The sequence below is a fragment of the Solanum dulcamara genome, chromosome 11 (assembly GCF_947179165.1).
Source record: "Solanum dulcamara chromosome 11, daSolDulc1.2, whole genome shotgun sequence".
Lineage (NCBI taxonomy): Eukaryota > Viridiplantae > Streptophyta > Magnoliopsida > Solanales > Solanaceae > Solanum > Solanum dulcamara.
In genome coordinates, this window is record NC_077247.1 from 41,088,963 (window position 1) to 41,096,336 (window position 7,374).

The following is a 7,374-nucleotide window of genomic DNA, read 5'->3' on the forward strand; positions in this document are numbered from 1 at the left end:
TTTGAAGATATTGAAAGAAATAAGAAGGATAGATATGTTGGTAGATTAGGAGGAGATGAAGAGTATATTGATAACTCAGACTGTGATAGTGATAATAGCACAGATGTGGTAGATGTAGAAGTTGTTAGGGGTGTTGATCAATCAGGAAGAAGGAAGAGTAAAAATGTCAGGTATGATGTTGAATGTGAAGTTACTATTTTTGAACTTGAAATGATTTTTAAAAATGCTAAACAATTTAGAAAGGCTTTGATAAATTATGCAGTAGGAAATAATTATCAGATTAAGTTAAGGCTTAATGAAATTCATAGAGTGAGGGCTAAATGTAAATTCAAAGAAAAATGCAAATGGTTGTGTTATGGTGCAATTGATAGAGATTATGATAACTTTTTGATCAAGAACTACCATCCTATACATAAGTGTTCTCCATCAAATAAGAACAAAATGTGTACAAGTAAATTCCTAACAAACAAATTCAAGGATGAAATAACTAAACAATCATCCATAAAGATTTGGGAAATACAAGAATTGTGCAGGGAGAAGTTAGAATTGTATGTGGGTAGGACCATCTGTTACAAGGCAAAGCTAATGATTCTTAGAGAATCCATGGGTGACTGGAATATGAAATTTGCAAGATTATGTGATTATGCTGAGGTTATAAAATAGACCAATCTTGATAGTTTTATTTTTTTAATAATGGATAGAGAAACTGCACCAGAAAAGAATTTGTTTGTATACTTCTATGTGTGCTTGGATGCATTGAAAAGGGGGTGGAAGGAAGGATGTAGAAGAATAATAGGATTTGATGGATGTTTCTTAAAGGGTGCTTGCAAGGGTGAACTTCTAGTAACAGTTGGCAAGAATGGAAACAATTAGATGTTTCCTATAGCCTAGGCAGTTGTAGATAAGGAAACTACGCATAGTTGGAGTTTCTTTATCAATTACTTGAAAGAGGACATGTAGTTGGGTACTGGACAAGGTCTTACTGTGATGGCAGATATGCAAAAGGTAATTACCTATTACATTTGCTAAAGCTATTAGATTATCTATTAAGTATTGAATTGCATTTTATTTTCTTTGCAGGGTTTTCATGCAACTGTTGATGAACTGCTACCAAATGCTGAAGTTAGAAGGTGTGCTAGACATATTTGGTCTAATTGGAATCAAACCTGAAAGGGAGAGAAAAGGAGAAAACAATTTTGGAGATGTTCAAAGGCAAGTTTCGAAGTGAAGTTCAAGGATGAGCTTCATAAAATGAGCAAACTTGGTAATGATATTTGTGCTGACTTATTGCATTATCCAAAAGTGTCATGGGTTAGGGAATTCTTTCAAGAGCATTTCAAATGTGATGTAGTTGAAAATAACATGTGTGAGACCTTTAACTCATGGATCATATCATGTAGACACAAATCTATAATAATCATGCTGGAGAAAATTAAGAGAAAGATAATGACAAGAACTATGAAAATGATTAAGTTTGCCAACACCTGAATATCTGATATTGCACCTATGGTGCTAGACTTATCTTAGAGGAGAATAAGGACAAGTCTAGGACATGCAAGGTGCTTTGGAATGCTGATGTTGGGTTTGAGATTGGAGAAAGAGAGTACAAGTATACAGTTAACTTGGCTGATAGAGTTTGTAGTTGTAGAACTTGACAACTGAGAGGCATTTCATGCCAACATGCTATTTCTGCTTTGTGCCACATAGAACAGGAGCCTGACCCTCTTGTGGAGCATTGGTATAAGAAGGATACCTTCTTAAAGGCTTATAGTCATTTCATCCAACCAATTTCAAATATGAAGATGTGGCCTGAAACTAACAATCCAAGGATTTAACCTCTTGAACCTAACCAATGCTTGACAGACCTGCAAGAAATAGAAGAAAGGACAAAGATGAACCAAGAAAGAAGTATGGAAAAATGTCCAAACAAAGGGTGAAACAGACTTGCTCCATATGTAAACAATAAGGTCATAACAAGAGATATTGTAAGGTAACATAATTTATACTTGCTTATGTCTTTTTTAATCACTTATTGAATTTTTAATGAATATATATTTTGTGCTTAAATATTCAGGTTGCTGGTCAAAGTTCAGAAGCAGCTAGCCATACTTCACAATTTACTGGTCAAAGCTCACAAGGAAGTAGCCAACCTGAACCAAAAAACTTCAGCCAACCTGAACCAAAAAACTTCAGCCAACCTGAACCAACAACATTCAGCCAACCTGCATCAACAACATCAAGCAAGCATGTTTCCTCAACAACAGTTTGTGCTGATACAAGTAGAGTTAAGAGGGTGAATGATACAAGCTCAAGCCAACCACCATCATATGTAGATACAAGTATTTCTTTTACAAGAGGAATAGCAAGTCAACTACCTCGGAGGAGAAAAGAGACTATTGGATAAAAGAGAGGAGTTGCAGCAACTGGAGAAAACTCTGCAAGAAGGGGGACAAAAAAACCATCATATGGTGGATCAAGTAATGTTGGATTTGACATATTCACAAGTGCAAGTGGAACCCAGATACTCTATGTATGTTGTTTTCTCCTTTGGTTACATACTAATCTTCACAAGTGCTGCTTACTTACTAATTTTGATTTCTCTTTTTCTGTAAAAACAGTCAGGGACTTCAAGTCAAAGAATTCTACCAACAGGTTCAAATTTTAAGGATGCAAGTTCAACATGCATAGACCTTGGTTTTAAGCCTAGAGATTTGAGATGGAAAAATAGAAATGCTGTCACTACCTCTCAGTTGCAACAAATGGCAAACAAAAAGAAGAAGTAACAACAGCACTAGCTTTGAATACTTTTTGCTATGTAACGTAATAAACACTTTTGAGGATTGTAACCTTGTTAAACCAATCCACTGATCGTGGTATTTAGCATAATGCTAACTTTGAGTTCATTATGAATTATGTTTTTGAGTTACATTGTGATATTGTTAAATATTTTTGGTATTAAATTATTGTCACGACCCAACCCCGTAGGCCGTGACTGGTGCCCAAGTTGGGCACCCAAACGTACCCTTATCCCAAATTTGGCTATTTTTTTTTTCGAATAAACAAATGTAGTGATTAGTAGAAATTACTAAATATATCATAAAAGTAGATATACGCACGAGAGTTGAAAGGTTGTCACAACACACACAAAGATCCAAACCATATATCCAAAACCCACGACATAACTCTGTCTACAGACCTCTACAGATGATAGCATAGTCATATGACGAAACAAGGCCCCGTCGTACCCCTGACCAACATATCCAAATATACAGAGATAAAGTCAGTACCAAAATACAAGCTCCGAACAAGGGAGCACTGTCAACGACGCAGCAAATATCCTAAACAGGTGGATCAGCAAATCGAACTTCGGTACCTGCGGGCATGTAACGCAGCCCCCCCGAAGAAAGGGGGTCAGTACGAAAAATGTACCGAATATGTAAAGTATGAATTGTAATAAATAAAATCATAATCTGAATAGTATGTGCAGAAAATAAAATAAATGTTCAGAATTTCAAAATACTTTTCATAATCCCAAATCATATATGCAAATACATATGCCGTATCCGGCCCCATTTTATGGGACTCGGTGAACAAAACGTGGTCGCCCTCCTGTCATTGGCGCCACAGCACATCATAACACCAGAGTAGGGAATATCTCCGTAACAAATCATATCATATCAGATGGCCATATCAAATCATATCATATAACAAACATATATGTACATGGCACAGCATAACTCCGTGGCATAACATTTACCACCCCATGTACATGTCATACCTGCCCCCTCACGTCGGGACACGGCGAACAATGCAGAGAAATACGCACGAAAACATATCCTGGCCCAGGCTCAGTGAAAGAAGCATTGAGGCATCCACGAGTGGAGTAGTGAGAAACTAAATGCAATTTAAATTACAAAATATTTATACAGACTCGATGGCATAATTTCGATAACAAATCATAAAAGGAAACTTGAATAATAATAATAGTACAAGTACTTCCAATATCACAATAGTCTACGTAAAAATAGTATTTTCCGAATTATCTCCGTACTTCCAAATATATTATGGGAATTATCAGAATAATTATTCATATAATATTAGGAAGCATAGCAAAGAGTTTCTTTCAAATTCTACCTACCGTAATTCAAACGGAATAACGAAGAAAAATTCAGAATAGTGGGGACCACCTCGGTCAAATGAGGTGGCGTATACAAATCACGTGCGTTAGACTTCATAACATTATTTAGAAGAGTTTCAAGGTATTCGGAATTCATTTGTGCAAAATCTAGAAGTTTAGACAATTTTTTCCAAAACTATTCATAATTACCTAATTCAATTCTATTGAATAGAAAAGGGAAATTTTCGAGCGTCGATTCCGACGAGTAGAGTGATCCCCGAGGTTCGTATTCACTCCTATTACATCTAGGACATGCCAAGAGAAGAAAATGTAAAGCTTTACATACCTTTTTGGCCTTTTACGGTTGTCCAAGTTCAATTTCCATTTTCTCCAAAATCTACAATTGGTCACATTTACCAATTACTATTCATAAGACTTTAAGAATTCATTTTTTCCAATACTTGTCTACAAAAATTTTGGCAGTATCTCCCCTATATATATGACAACCCCGAGATTACAACTCGGCCACAATATCAACAACCAAGCCAACAACAACATCAATTTCATCAATAATCAATTTAAACACACCATAACATAAATTGGTGTAATTTTCCAATTAGTGCAACAACTTTCAACCAAACTTTGCATTTCCAAATAAATATGAATATCTCATATCCATAATTAATTTCAACTCATTCCAACATAAGTGAAAAATATTCCAAGTAAGTTATCCAATTTTCATCAATTCCATATTTCACTCAAAATTTCATAAATACAACAAAAATATTACAATTCATTTTCTTCTTTCAACTTCATCATCAAATTCATTTCCTTCTTTCAACTTCATAATCAACAACAACAATCCATACTTTTAATAACTTACCTCCATATTCTTATAATATTATACTAAAATTACATAATTCCTATAATCCATTTTAATACCAACTTACACCATTTAAACTTCATTTATATCCCAAAAACCATAACCACAACTAACAAATTATACAAACATAATTTTTTTCCCATTACATCACCTAACCCATTTTTCCAACTTTAATAAATTTCATCCAACTTCCATTTTCAACATCAATTAACTATCATAACTACTACTCAACTACTACCCAAAAATACTACATAAAAATACTACACAAAAATTCAAGTCTTCTTGCCAACAATCTTACATACACATAACTTATTCATATGTCCAAATCCAACCATATAACTTCCATATTTCCATGGATTCTACACATCTCTACTTACTACAACATAAACAAACTTCATAACACAAAGAAATTGGATTAATTCTTACCTTTTCCTTCCAACTTCTTCACTTTACCAAAGCTTCAAATCAACCAAACAAGCCTCCTATCTTCCAAAAAAACTACACCATGTTGTAGAGCACCCTTGACTTAGTAGGAATACTAGAAAATTATAATTTTTGGGATGAAATTTGAAGGGGTAATTTTTTGATCTTCTTGTCCGATTTTCTCTCTTGATTTCTCTTCTTTCCTTTGCTCTTCTTCTTTCTCAAATTGTGTAGAGAATTCTAGGATTTTATGACTAAGGCTCCCATGTGAAATTTCCATTTTGCCCCTCACCTTTCCTAATATTTCCAAGTTGAAATTCCACCTTTGCCCTTAACCTTTTATAGTATTTCCATATGTAAAATTCCAAGTATACCCCTAACCTTTTATAGTATTTCCACGTGTGAAATTCCAATTTTATCCCTAACCTTTTATGGTATTTCCACATGTAAAATTCCAATTTTACCCCTAACCTTTTATGGTATTTCCACATGAGTAATTCCAATTTTGTCCTTAATCTTTTATGGTATTTCCACATGAGAAATTTCAATTTTTACCCTTAATAAATTTCCAATATTTCCACATTTCAATTTAGTCATAAGAATTTTGTATCCAACAAGGTCAACCATAGCCTTGCCCTTGACTTATTACCATTATCCCCAAATTGTCCTAATGTGAAAAATACGGGTCATAACAATTATCATGTCACATAATGCAATTGTCGCCTTGTTTCTCAAATAGAGATGCTGGAGAATACCATTGATGAAGGCAATGAAAAGCTACCACAATATCCAACAATTTGTAGGATTTTAAACTTTTAATAAGTGAAATATGTATTCACTTCAACAAGTTGTGAATTGTATACAACAATAACATCAAAATACATACAAATGTGGCCCTAGCTAGAAATTTACAGCAACAACAACAACATGAAGATTCATTTCATCCAAAACATAGACAACTTTACAACAACACCAACATTAAAATAATACTACACCACCACCTATACCTGATAGACCACCACCTATGCCTGAACAACACAACACATTTTAACAATTATGCTTCAATCTCCATATTCCAAACATTACCAATCCAGTAGCGATCACACCAACAATAAGTATATTTTTTGCTTGATTTATTTTTTCATCAAAAGCCTTGACTTTCTTCAACAAACCCCAGATCACCTTATTTGCTTGAGGAGGGTGTCGATCTTCATACCAATAAAAAAAATCACAATCACTCATTTTCTACAAAATCAATCAGAAAAAAAATTTAGAAGCCCACAATTAACAAAAAATATTTATTCCTCTTTTGTTGTACTTACCGAAAATAAATGAAGCTTTAAGATTCACATTGAATAAAAGTTGCAATATATGAGTAAAAATATTAACATAAAGAATTACTTTACCTTTGAAAGTTAACAAGTAAAAAATCTACGACCTGGATTTAGTTGGGTCTAAGAAGTCTTTAATAGTGCTTCATTACCACATTTACAATATCGACAATCATCCAAAGAGTCCACGAAAGAGTTGGAGAAGCTCGACATGGAAGTGTAGGAGAAGAGTGACATGAAAGAGAGAAAAACAAAGAACAAGAGAGAAAACTGATTTTTGCCTTTTTCTTTTTTCAAATTATAGAAACAAACTAAGAAATTAGGGCAAAATTGAAGAAGAAAGGGCATAAATATATAGATAAGAGAGATATGACCGTTATAGGCCTTGTTTGATGCCACATCAGATGAAAAAATAGCTTTTACGCGCCTCAAGTAGGTGGAAAACACGCGAGATGCCAGCTGTTTAAAAAGTGTCAACATGACACATCAGACCCTTACATTAGGTGTCTAAAATGAACATCTCCTGATTTAGGTGCCTAAGTGAAAGTTGGTGCCAACTTTATGGGATCATCGATGAATTTGTCCTTTCAACAAACAAATAAATGTGCGTGTTTGCGTGT

General features: G+C 34.1%; 2 long non-coding RNA genes across 2 annotated transcripts; both read right to left on the bottom strand.

Annotated features, from left to right (window-relative positions):
* LOC129874302 (uncharacterized) lies at nt 1–2,434 on the bottom strand. Its single transcript, XR_008762870.1, has 3 exons — nt 2,376–2,434; nt 2,151–2,222; nt 1–1,865 (listed from the first exon to the last, which is right to left on the bottom strand). It is a non-coding gene; the product is annotated as an uncharacterized LOC129874302 (long non-coding RNA).
* A 782-nt stretch (nt 2,435–3,216) lies between these two features.
* On the bottom strand, nt 3,217–5,793 carry LOC129873638 (uncharacterized). Its single transcript, XR_008762733.1, has 3 exons — nt 5,427–5,793; nt 4,464–4,514; nt 3,217–3,373 (listed from the first exon to the last, which is right to left on the bottom strand). It is a non-coding gene; the product is annotated as an uncharacterized LOC129873638 (long non-coding RNA).
* Nucleotides 5,794–7,374: the final 1,581 nt, after the last annotated feature.